The sequence below is a fragment of the Cebidichthys violaceus genome, unplaced genomic scaffold (genome assembly GCF_023349555.1).
Source record: "Cebidichthys violaceus isolate CVI_PGR_0920_01 unplaced genomic scaffold, fCebVio1.0.p SCAF_111, whole genome shotgun sequence".
NCBI lineage: Eukaryota > Metazoa > Chordata > Actinopteri > Perciformes > Stichaeidae > Cebidichthys > Cebidichthys violaceus.
Genome location: NW_027176276.1, coordinates 410,001 through 422,500, shown reverse-complemented (window position 1 = coordinate 422,500; position 12,500 = coordinate 410,001). Strand labels below are relative to the sequence as shown.

Sequence of the window (12,500 nt, the reverse complement as noted above, 5' to 3'; positions counted from 1 at the left end):
GAGAGACTGAAAAAGTAACAGACATTAGGAGAAAGTAACTGACAAAAAAGAATAACTGACAAACTCCAAACTAAAACATAAGTTACTTTTAACTGCTACAAACAGCTCTGAAGCAACAAACTGTGACGAGGTGTTTTCATGTCTGTTATTTATGTTTGTGGTTAAATATGTTTTCATGTCTTAAGGTTTGTTAACACTTTATCAAACCGTCCAATGCTGAAGTTTGGTCAGTGCTGCTACACATAAAACCAATTCTAGCTTGTAACATGCATACTGTCCTTCAAAATAAAGCTCGACCCTGAACAGGACGTTAGGTTCAGGCAACAAAACAAACAACTCAGTATCGGTGGAGGACGGATGGTGTTTGATGCTAACGTGAGTGACAAAATGTTGATGTTTACTTTTAGTTTCACACGAGACACAAACAGCGCTCTGCTGGACTGGACGCTCCTCAGAAAGTCTAAGTTGTTCTTTATAGATTTATTTATTTCGTTTTTTATTAGATTGAGCTGCAGTGTGAACTAATCTCTCTCTCTCTCTCGCTCTCTCTCTCTCCATGTGTGTGTCCTCTCCTTGGTCGTCCCTCCTCACAGGTACGTTAAACCAGCTCCTCTGTTCATTTACTCCCCTGTAGATCACCGGTGCTTTCAGGAACCCTCCGTGTTGTCTGTACGTTTGTGCTGCCTCACCTGTAATCGGTCTCTGTTACTGATTCACATGGCATGTGCGTTGTGATTTACTGAACCACGTGTGAAGGTTGAGTGTTTCGGTCTGGTCCAGTTCAGGATAAAGATCTAAAGTTTGATGAGCTGGAAGTCAGATTTATTTTTGTTGGTTATTGTCTGATTATTGAGCAGCGCAGATGTCTTCATTATTACTGTCTGGTTTTATTATCATGCATCTTGTTTCTCATCTGAAAACACTATAATAGTACTATTATGGTATGTGTGTGTGTGTGTGTGTGTGTGTGTGTGTGTGTGTGTGTGTGTGTGTGCAGCTGCAGTGTTTGACCCGATTAAACCACCTCAAAGCTTCTTGGAAAAATCCACTTTTGGGGGAAAATAAAACCTTCTTGGTCTTTTGTCCTCGCTCCTCCCAAAAACGTGGAGTCTGCCAGCGCCGCTTAACTTCCCTTCGCTGAGTTTTTGCAGCTAATCTGCCAGATGGTGAGTTGTACGGGAGCCGAGATGGATCGAGTCCCAGGTTAACGTGTCTGAACACGACCCAACACAGGCAGCCGGCAGACAGCTCACACAGGTGGGAGGCTTTGCTGCAGCCTCTGGGACTGGAAACATGAAACTATCGGTACTCTGGTTAAACAGCGAGACACTGTTCCACCAAACTGTCTCCACTGCTGCGGGGGAACATCTTCAAATCGTGAGACGAACGATCGGTGCTGACAGGACTTTCTCTGGTGTCGAAATGCAGAGAACGTGAAGGATTCAGACTTTTTAGAGTTCATCAAAGGAGCCTTTTTCGTGTTCAGTCGCGTCGATCTGACGGCTGTCCGTTTGTGTTTGTAATGTTTTGCAGAGAGCAGACGATGCGTCCTGACTTTATGTGGAAGTGAAAGCGTGGCTCTGCTTTCATTGTTTGCTCTCTCTCTTCTGATGGTTCACATCTTTATCTCAGAGCAGACGTCAGAACTCTTTGAGTCTGGTTGGAGGTCTCACGTGTGGAAGTCAAAGCTTCATGTGTTAAAGCTGCATTCTCTCTAGTGTCCATCAGGGGGCAACTCCTCTGGTTGTATAGAAGTCTAGTCTAAAATGACTCTACTTCTCTCTTGATTTATTCCCTCAGTAAACATTGTAAACATGAGTTTATGGTCTCAATCTCTAGTTTACAGTCTTCTTCAATACAGCATGATGTTCATTTAGTACATTATGCTCCATTTAGAGTCAAACAGACCATAACGCAGGGGATGCTTTAGGGGCGGGGCTACACGCTGATTGACAGGTCGACACCAGAGACGTATACGCCGTCTCTACGTCACTCCTCCTCAGTCCAGATATGGTCACTTCCTGTTCACTGGTTGCACAGAAACAAGATGGCGACGGACAAAAGGCCGAACTGGAGGCTTCAACCGTCACAACGTCTACGTCCTACCTTCAGTCTGTGGGCGGCAGCAGTAGAGTTCCACTGAGTTGATATTTGTGATACTTGAATACTAAGAAGTAACTCACGCTTCTAAAGAGCAACCGGTGGAAACAGATCAGGTGTGAGCTGAACCTCCGCTCCTCCACGGGGCTCCCAGAGACTCCCTAATCCCAGAGGGACCGGGAGCCGATTACCCAACGGGAGAGAGCCACCGTGTGTGCGTGTGTGTGTGTGTGTGTGTGTGTGTGTGTGTGTCTCCTGCTGTGTCGTCAGATCTCTGGTAATCAGATTACCTGCCAGTTTAGACTGAGTGTCGTCGTCTCATCCCTTTATCCTCTCCTTCTCTCCTTCCCTCCTTCCCTCCTTCCCTCCTGTACTCTCATTACTCTGATCCGTCCGGACACGTCCCCTCCGTCGTCCTCCTTCTTCGATCCTCCTCTTCCTCCCACATTCTCTCCCTCTATCTTTTTTTTGGTTGCCACGGCAGCCACGGTATCCCAGCATGCTCAGCGGGAGGATCAGACTGCTCAGCGGACGAGCGTCTGCTCGCGTCGTCTGCAGCGAAGCAGAATGTGTTTCCACAGAGAAGAGGAGGCTGAGACAGTGGAGAGAGGAAGAGAGGAGGAAGAGAGGAGGAAGAGGTGAGGAAGAGAGGAGGAAGAGAGGAGGAAGAGACAGTGGAGAGAGGAAGAGGTGAGGTAGAGAGGAAGAGGTGAGGAAGAGACAGTGGAGAGAGGAAGAGGTGAGGGAGAGAGGAGGAAGAGAGGAAGAGGTGAGGAAGAGAGGAGGAAGAGAGGAAGAGGTGAGGGAGAGAGGAGGAAGAGAGGAAGAGGTGAGGAAGAGAGGAAGAGGTGAGGAAGAGAGGAGGAAGAGAGGAAGAGGTGAGGAAGAGAGGAGGAAGAGAGGAAGAGGTGAGGAAGAGAGGAAGAGGTGAGGAAGAGAGGAGGAAGAGAGGAGGAAGAGACAGTGGAGAGAGGAAGAGGTGAGGGAGAGAGGAAGAGGTGAGGAAGAGAGGAGGAAGAGACAGTGGAGAGAGGAAGAGAGGAGGAAGAGAGGAGGAAGAGAGGAGGAAGAGGTGAGGAAGAGAGGAGGAAGAGGTGAGGAAGAGAGGAGGAAGAGACTGGAGAGAGGAAGAGGTGAGGGAGAGAGGAAGAGGTGAGGAAGAGAGGAGGAAGAGACAGTGGAGAGAGGAAGAGGTGAGGGAGAGAGGAGGAAGAGAGGAAGAGGTGAGGAAGAGAGGAGGAAGAGAGGAAGAGGTGAGGAAGAGAAGAAGAGGTGAGGAAGAGAGGAGGAAGAGAGGAGGAAGAGACAGTGGAGAGAGGAAGAGGTGAGGGAGAGAGGAAGAGGTGAGGAAGAGAGGAGGACGAGACAGTGGAGAGAGGAAGAGAGGAGGAAGAGAGGAGGAAGAGACAGTGGAGAGAGGAAGAGGTGAGGGAGAGAGGAAGAGGTGAGGAAGAGAGGAGGAAGAGACAGTGGAGAGAGGAAGAGGTGAGGGAGAGAGGAGGAAGAGAGGAAGAGGTGAGGAAGAGAGGAGGAAGAGAGGAAGAGGTGAGGAAGAGAGGAAGAGGTGAGGAAGAGAGGAGGAAGAGGTGAGGAAGAGAGGAGGAAGAGAGGAAGAGTTGAGGAAGAGATGAGGAAGAGGTGAGGAAGAGATGAGGAAGAGGCGAGGAAGAGAGGAGGAAGAGGTGAAGAAGAGAGGAAGAGGTGAGGAACAGAGGAAGAGAGGAAGACATGAAGAGGAGATGAGGAGATGAAACAGTTTACCTGCTGCTTGTTGTTGTTTGGTTCTGGTTTTGGTTCTGGTTCTGGTTGAGGGCTAGAAAGTGAACTCAAAGTCATCTTAAAGACCAGAACCTGTTCTTCTTACAGAGTCCTGAGTGAAATACTGAGGAGGAAGTATTTCATATATTTAATACATTCATCAAAAACTCAAAAGCTCTTTCAATAAATCATTTCAATCATTCACCTTCATCTGCTGCTGCATGAGCTCCACTCAGAGAGGAAGAGGAGAGGAAGAGGAGGAAGAAGAGGAAGAGGAGGAGGAGGAAGAGGAAGAGTGTGGAGTTGACTCTGATTTGATGAGATCTAAAGTGATGATGTCATCGTGATGTCACACACTGGTTCGTGGAGTCTGGATCCTCCAGTTTGTCATTTTTTCCGTCGCCATCTTGGTTCTTGTCATTCTTGAGAGGGTCTTCAGTCCATGTTGGTGCTGGTCCACAGACGGACACGCCTCTGTTTGTTCTCCTCGTTCTCCTCATACGAGCTCAGACAACAACACACCGTTACAGGTAGAACAGAGTGTGTGTGTGTGTGTGTGTGTGTGTGTGTGTGTGTGTGCGTGTGTGCAAACAGATACCACACACACACACACAGTCAGCAGCTGAGTATTTAGGAGCCGGTGGTGTGTCTCACATTATCGGAGGGACAAATTAATGGAGCTCAGATCTGATGTGTTTTCAGCTCTTCGCTTGGCTGCTCTGGACTGCAGTCAATTTGACTGGAGGCTGTGTGTGTGTGTGTGTGTGTGTGTGTGTGTGTGTGTGTGTTATACAGTTGATTGGTGCACATAAAGGATGTTACTTCAGTACTTCAGACGGTGTTCTGTGTGCAGCTGAAGCTGATCTCTGCTCTCTCTGCTCTGCGTTGACTTTCTCTTCTTCAGTTTGAGCTCCTCTTCTTCACAGTTAATGGTGAGCTGTAAATATCAAACCGTTATTGTTTGTGGTGGTTTAGGCAGCTAGGGGCGGGACTTAGGTGTGTGAGACAACAGTGGCATTTCCTGAAGACGTTAGCTTAGATGCTACCGTAGCATCGGTACAGTTTCTCTTCCCGACGGGATCAGGAAGACTTTGATTGACAGATGGTTCATGATTTGAAGTTGATATACTTAATAATTCAAGAATATATATATATATATATATATATATATATATATATATACTTGTGTATGTATTATCTGAATGAAAAGGCTGCGAGTTAAAAGACACAATAGATCTTCTCAAAATGAGCAAAAAGTAATTTTCTCCAAGCGGCACACACACACACACACACACACACACACACACACACACGCACACACGCACGTGCACACACACACGCACACACACACGCACACACACACACACACACACACACACACACACACACACACACACACACACACATCCAGCATGTCATCAGCTGATCTGTCTTGGTTAGTGCTGCTGTTCAGAGCCACAGGATCAGCTTGTTAGTCTGAGAGATGTCACCCAGCAGGAAATGTCAGTGTGTGTGTGTGTGTGTGTGTGTGTGTGTGTGTGTGTGTGTGTGTGTGTGTGTGTGTGTGTGTGTGTGTGCATAAACAAATGTCCACAAGGTGAAACAGAGCAGGAGGTTGTACTGTGAGTGTTTATGCTGATATTTGATTATTTATTTATATTTAAAATATTAACAGTAAGAACACATGAAACAGCTGACTCAGCTCATAGTGTCTCCTCCTAACACGTGTGTGTGTGTGTGTGTGTGTGTGTGTGTGTGTGTGTGTGTGTGCGTGTGTGTATGCGTGTGTGTGTGTGTGTGTGTGTGTGTGTGTGTGTGTGTGTGTGTGCGTGTGTGTGCGTGTGTGTATGCGTGTGTGTGTGTGTGTTTCTCCTCTATTACATTCAATGAAGCCACATGGATGACTTCATTAATCATAAATTGGGTAATTATTGTTTACTTTTTAGTTCAGTTTTAGGTGACCTTTATTTTGTAGGAGACTTCTGGTATTTAATGTGACTAATTAACGGGCTGTGATGTCATCGCTTTAAGAGCCGCTCCTCTCCGTCGTTAACGTAAAAAGAGTTCATCACTGAAGACATGAACACAGGTCTCCTGCTTCCTCTGTTTAATGTAACGGGAGAGGAACATCAGCTGGAAGGGAGGACATGAGGACAGGAGGACATGAGGAAGGGAGGACATGAGGAAAGGAGGACATGAGGACAGGAGGAAGGGAGGTCATGAGGAAGGAAGGACATGAGGACATGAGGAAGGGAGGACAGGAGGACATGAGGAAGGGAGGACATGAGAACATGAGGAAGGGAGGACATGAGGACAGGAGGACATGAGAACAGGAGGAAGGGAGGACATGAGGACAGGAAGACATGAGGAAGGGAGGACATGAGAACAGGAGGAATGGAGGACATGAGGAAGGGAGGACATGAGGACGGGAGGACATGGGGAAGGGAGGACATGAGGAAGTGAGGACATGAGGACAGGAAGACATGAGGAAGGGAGGACAGGAGGACATGAAGAAGGGAGGACATGAGGACATAAGAACATGAGGACAGAATGACATGAGAACATGAAGACAGGAGGACATGAGAACAGGAGGACAGAAGGACATGAGAACAGGAGGACAGAAGGACATGAGAACATGAGAACAGGAGGACAGAAGGACATGAGAACATGAGAACAGGAGGACATGAGGGCATGAGAACAGGAGGACAGGAGGACATGAGAACAGGAGGACAGGAGGACATGAGAACAGGAGGACATGAGCACGTTGTTTGGTTCAGTCTGAAGGAGAAGTGACTGTAGATTGTCAGATTAAAGACAGACAGAAGACGAGTGTTTACTGAGGGAGGAAGACTAAAACTTCAGACACTCCCCCGTCCTCCATCTCTCTGTCCCCATCTCTGTCCCCCGTCTCTCACGGAGGTTAAAAATATCTCCTGACTGGACGCTGTGCATCTGTTGGTCGTCTTTGAACTCTTGGAGAGATGTAATTGGCTCGGGGGGGGAGACCTGTCTCCATGGGAACCAGAAACGGAGCTCCGTGTCTCGCCGGTCAGAGATGTCTTTGTTCTCTTTTGTTCTCTTTTGTTCTCTTCTGTCATTTTGTTTCATTGTTGTTGAAAACAGGATGATTAATAATAAATTAACGTCACAAAAATCACCAGAAAAAGTATTTTATTAAAGTCATTAGATCAAAAGTCTGAATATTCTCCATCCAACACAGACACACACACACACACACACACACACACACACACACACACACACACATAATCCTGCAGACTCACATATTGTATTACAACATGACAGATGGCTAAAATACATACAACCAATTCTGAGCTTTCATGAAACCCCAACACACACACACACACACACACACACACACACACACACACACACACACACACACACACAGCAGATAATCCGGTTTAATCTCGTCTCTCTGTCTGAAGTCACAACATGACTTCCTGTCTCGTCAGGTGGCGTCACTTCTTCTTCTGTGGTGTTGTAGTCGTGTCACTGAGTTCAGATGAGAGCTTTTGCCTCGCCTGCATCACCTGTAGCCACGCCCCTCAGTGATGTCAGCATGCACCGCGTACGCCTGGGTACTCTGTGATGTCATCAGACTGATCGTTGCAGCTCTGGTGTTGACTCAAGGGCTGCTTACTCGCTTCTTCTAAGGCTTTCAGTCAGCCGCTCCACACGAGACGACGACTGATACGGAACCCATGATGTCATGTTTGCGGCATCTGAGCTCACGTGTCAACACCTCGATCTCCATGGCAACCACATAGACTCTCATCTGCCGGTGAAGACCATGTGACGGGATGTAAAGCTCTAGGAACAGCCGCTGACTCGCTGGTTGCGGTGAGATGTCATGCAGAAGAAGTCCAATACAAGACTTTATGTTCTTTAACAAGTTGACGCGCCACATTGATGTCACATCACACGACATCACCACGACCTCGTGAGTCTGATGACATCATCAACACTCTGATTGTTTTGTTTTTTTAACATCTGAGCGACAGATGGAGGAGACGCTCCAGTCCTGCTGGACCCGGATCAAATCAGAGGGTTTACCAGAGATTTAAAACCCGCTGCAGGCCGAGCTGTCGACACTCAGTCACTGTTATCGTTTCAACCCGTCTGGAGAGCCGGAGGACCATCTCCATCAATACATCCATCACTAAACAATAATGATGATAATATCACTGTATACATCCATCACTAAACAATAATGATAATAATATCACTGTATACATCCATCACTAAACAATAATGATAATAATATCACTGTATACATCCATCACTAAACAATAATGATGATAATATCACTGTATACATCCATCACTAAACAATAATGATGATAATATCACTGTATACATCCATCACTAAACAATAGTGATGATAATATCACTGTATACATCCATCACTAAACAATAATGATAATAATATCACTGTATACATCCATCACTAAACAATAATGATAATAATATCACTGTATACATCCATCACTAAACAATAATGATAATAATATCACTGTATACATCCATCACTAAACAATAATGATGATAATATCACTGTATACATCCATCACTAAACAATAATGATGATAATATCACTGTATACATCCATCACTAAACAATAATGATAATAATATCACTGTATACATACATCACTAAACAATAATGATAATAATATCACTGTATACATCCATCACTAAACAATAGTGATGATAATATCACTGTATACATCCATCACTAAACAATAATGATGATAATATCACTGTATACATCCATCACTAAACAATAATGATAATAATATCACTGTATACATCCATCAATAAACAATAATGATGATAATATCACTGTATACATCCATCACTAAACAATAGTGATGATAATATCACTGTATACATCCATCACTAAACAATAATGATAATAATATCACTGTATACATCCATCACTAAACAATAATGATAATAATATCACTGTATACATCCATCACTAAACAATAATGATAATAATATCACTGTATACATCCATCACTAAACAATAATGATGATAATATCACTGTATACATCCATCACTAAACAATAATGATGATAATATCACTGTATACATCCATCACTAAACAATAATGATGATAATATCACTGTATACATCCATCACTAAACAATAATGATGATAATATCACTGTATACATCCATCACTAAACAATAATGATAATAATATCACTGTATACATCCATCACTAAACAATAATGATGATAATATCACTGTATACATCCATCACTAAACAATAATGATGATAATATCACTGTATACATCCATCACTAAACAATAGTGATGATAATATCACTGTATACATCCATCACTAAACAATAATGATAATAATATCACTGTATACATCCATCACTAAACAATAATGATAATAATATCACTGTATACATCCATCACTAAACAATAATGATAATAATATCACTGTATACATCCATCACTAAACAATAATGATAATAATATCACTGTATACATCCATCACTAAACAATAATGATGATAATATCACTGTATACATCCATCACTAAACAATAATGATGATAATATCACTGTATACATCCATCACTAAACAATAATGATAATAATATCACTGTATACATCCATCACTAAACAATAGTGATGATAATATCACTGTATACATCCATCACTAAACAATAATGATAATAATATCACTGTATACATCCATCACTAAACAATAATGATGATAATATCACTGTATACATCCATCACTAAACAATAATGATAATAATATCACTGTATACATCCATCACTAAACAATAGTGATGATAATATCACTGTATACATCCATCACTAAACAATAATGATAATAATATCACTGTATACATCCATCACTAAACAATAATGATGATAATATCACTGTATACATCCATCACTAAACAATAATGATAATAATATCACTGTATACATCCATCACTAAACAATAATGATAATAATATCACTGTATACATCCATCACTAAACAATAGTGATGATAATATCACTGTATACATCCATCACTAAACAATAATGATGATAATATCACTGTATACATCCATCACTAAACAATAGTGATGATAATATCACTGTATACATCCATCACTAAACAATAATGATAATAATATCACTGTATACATCCATCACTAAACAATAATGATGATAATATCACTGTATACATCCATCAATAAACAACACTATCAGGTAAACAAATAAACAACAATGATAATATCAGGTATCAGAGATCTACTGCAGGTCTCTCAAGAGAATCAAAAGGTTCTGAAACTTTATGAAATGGTGAACATTTACTTCTGCTACTACTGAGGAGATCCTTATAAATATATAAATTTATATATAAAAATATATATACTCTATATCTTTATATCTATATATATGTATATATTTATTTATATATATATTTACATATATATATAAATATAGATATATTTATATCTATATATATATGTATTTATATATATTTATATATAGATATAAAGAGCATGCTTCGTGTCTCTGTTTCCCCCCCACCATCTGTCAGAGTGTACCTCTTTGTACGACGGTGAGCTGCTGTGTTGGATAAGACCCGTGACCCTCGACCCCACGCTGTCCTCAAACAGGAAGTGTTTTTGGGTCAGCGCTGACCTTTGACTTCCCGGGGAAACACACCAATTAGGTTGACCCCTGACCCCTGACCTCTGACCTCAGGAGCTCTGTGTTCAGTCGTTGACGTCATAGTTTCATGAGGAGTTCATAATTTAATGTTTTTATACAATCTGGTTAAAGTGAATGTTTTATTAGAGGAGACGTTTATAATGAGAACATGTAGAATACATTTAGATTAAATATCACGACTTTAAGCTTCGTTTCGGTTTCGTCACACGTGATGTGTTCAAGGACCGTGGGGGAACATGAGCATCCAGAGGTTCTGTTCACATCTGCTGTGGTAAACGGGGTCGTTTTGTGTTCTGGGCGGTGAGGACGTTCTACTGGTTGCAGCTGCTTCACTGGTACTTTAGACGTTTAGAGAGAACGCTGTTTTTAAAGGAGACAAGATGAAAGTGATGAGGAGGAGGAGGTGAGGAAGAGGAGACCAGGACAGTTAGAGATCATGTCCATTAGGTCTAATGAGACGGAGACCAGATGAAGATTTAAAGTGATGAGAGACATTCAATTAATTAAAGAGACGAGGAGAGGAAACAGATCAAAGACAACAGGAAGAGAGAATCAATCCCATTGATTAGAACAGAGGAGGAAGAGGAGGAAGACTCTGATTTGTTGTTACTTTGATCTTAACTTTAACGTCACTTTTATTAATCAGTCTGACTGTTTATCTTTGTTCACACCAACACATCCTGACTGATCCTCTGCATGGCTCCCATCAGCACCAGTAGAGAACAAAACCTCATGGAAGTTCCCTTTAAACCAGCAGCTAGCCAGCAGCTAACTAGCAGCTAACCAGCAGCCTTTTCCTCTGTGTTTCAGGACGTCTGAGGGGGTCCCCCCCCGCCTCCCCACTTCCTGTTTTACTTTCTGGAACACAGCGAGCACTTCCTGTCACCTGACCGGCTGGAGGCTCCATCTGTCCGTCACGGCGCGTTCACAGACCGTGAGTGTTTCTGCATGTTTACAGTGTGGGAGGTTGACATTCCAAGGAAGGAAGGATGAAGGAAAGGAGAGAGGGAGAACATAATGAAAGGAAGTGGAAGAAGGGAAATAATGAGGCAGCTGCAAAAGTACAACAGAAGAAGAAAGTCGTAAGAAAGACAACTGATGAGAACATGAATCCATCGTTTATGTATTCATCCATTCTGTTTTCATCTCTTCTTCTTCTCTTTTATCCAAGTCTGTCACTTCTTCCTGCTGAATCTCCTCTTCTCCTCTTTTCCTTCTCCTCTTTTCTTCTTCTCCTCTTTTCTTCTTCTCCAGCTGTCTGATTCTTTTGTTTGCTTCACATTTCTTTCAGTGTAATTAACCTCCATTCAGTCTCATTCTGTAGTCTCATTTATTCACATTCACTCTAATTCACTTCATTTACTCTCATTCTCTCCAGCTGACCCTCAGATTGAGTTATTGACTGACACACACACACACACACAGGAGGATCTTTGTACCAGCGGAGGGTTTAGGTTCGTCTTTGTGACGAGGAGACGGATTTGTCTCCTCACATATGTTACTAAGTCCTCTCACTTAAAGGAGCAGTGTGGAGGATTTAGTTTCAGCTGATTACAGACTGAAACATAGTGATGAGTTCTGCTAACAGATCCCCAAAATGCTACACAGCCTGTAAATGTGCTGTGTCCCAAATTCAGACATATCTGTTGCCTCCACACGGCTCTCAACATGGTGACAGCTGAGCCGGCAGCTAAACAGTGCTGTCAGAGCTAACAGCGCTGACAGAGCTAACAGTGTTAACACTGCTAACAGCGATAACAGTATTAACAGTGATAACAGAGCTAACAGTGATAACAGTGTTAACAGCGCTAACAGTGATAACAGAGTTAACAGTGATAACAGAGCTAACAGTGATAACAGTGTTAACAGTGTTAACAGTGTTAACAGCGCTAACAGTGATAACAGTGTTAACAGCGCTAACAGT

The 12,500-nt window shown here is 42.7% G+C and overlaps 1 protein-coding gene across 6 annotated transcripts in view; it reads left to right on the top strand.

Annotated features, from left to right (window-relative positions):
* Positions 1-12,500, top strand: part of LOC137868467 (semaphorin-6D-like) — a 97,300-nt gene that overhangs the window by 23,835 nt on the left and 60,965 nt on the right. For 2 of the 6 annotated variants that reach the window (XM_068705255.1, XM_068705258.1), the window contains exons 3-4: positions 292-375; positions 11,387-11,510. The gene's annotated coding sequence lies outside the window, so the exon portion shown is untranslated. Of the gene's footprint in view, positions 1-291; positions 376-1,998; positions 4,389-7,638; positions 7,723-11,386; positions 11,511-12,500 lie in introns of those variants that run through there. The other 4 variants (XM_068705260.1, XM_068705257.1, XM_068705261.1 and 1 more) reach the window with 4 other exon arrangements.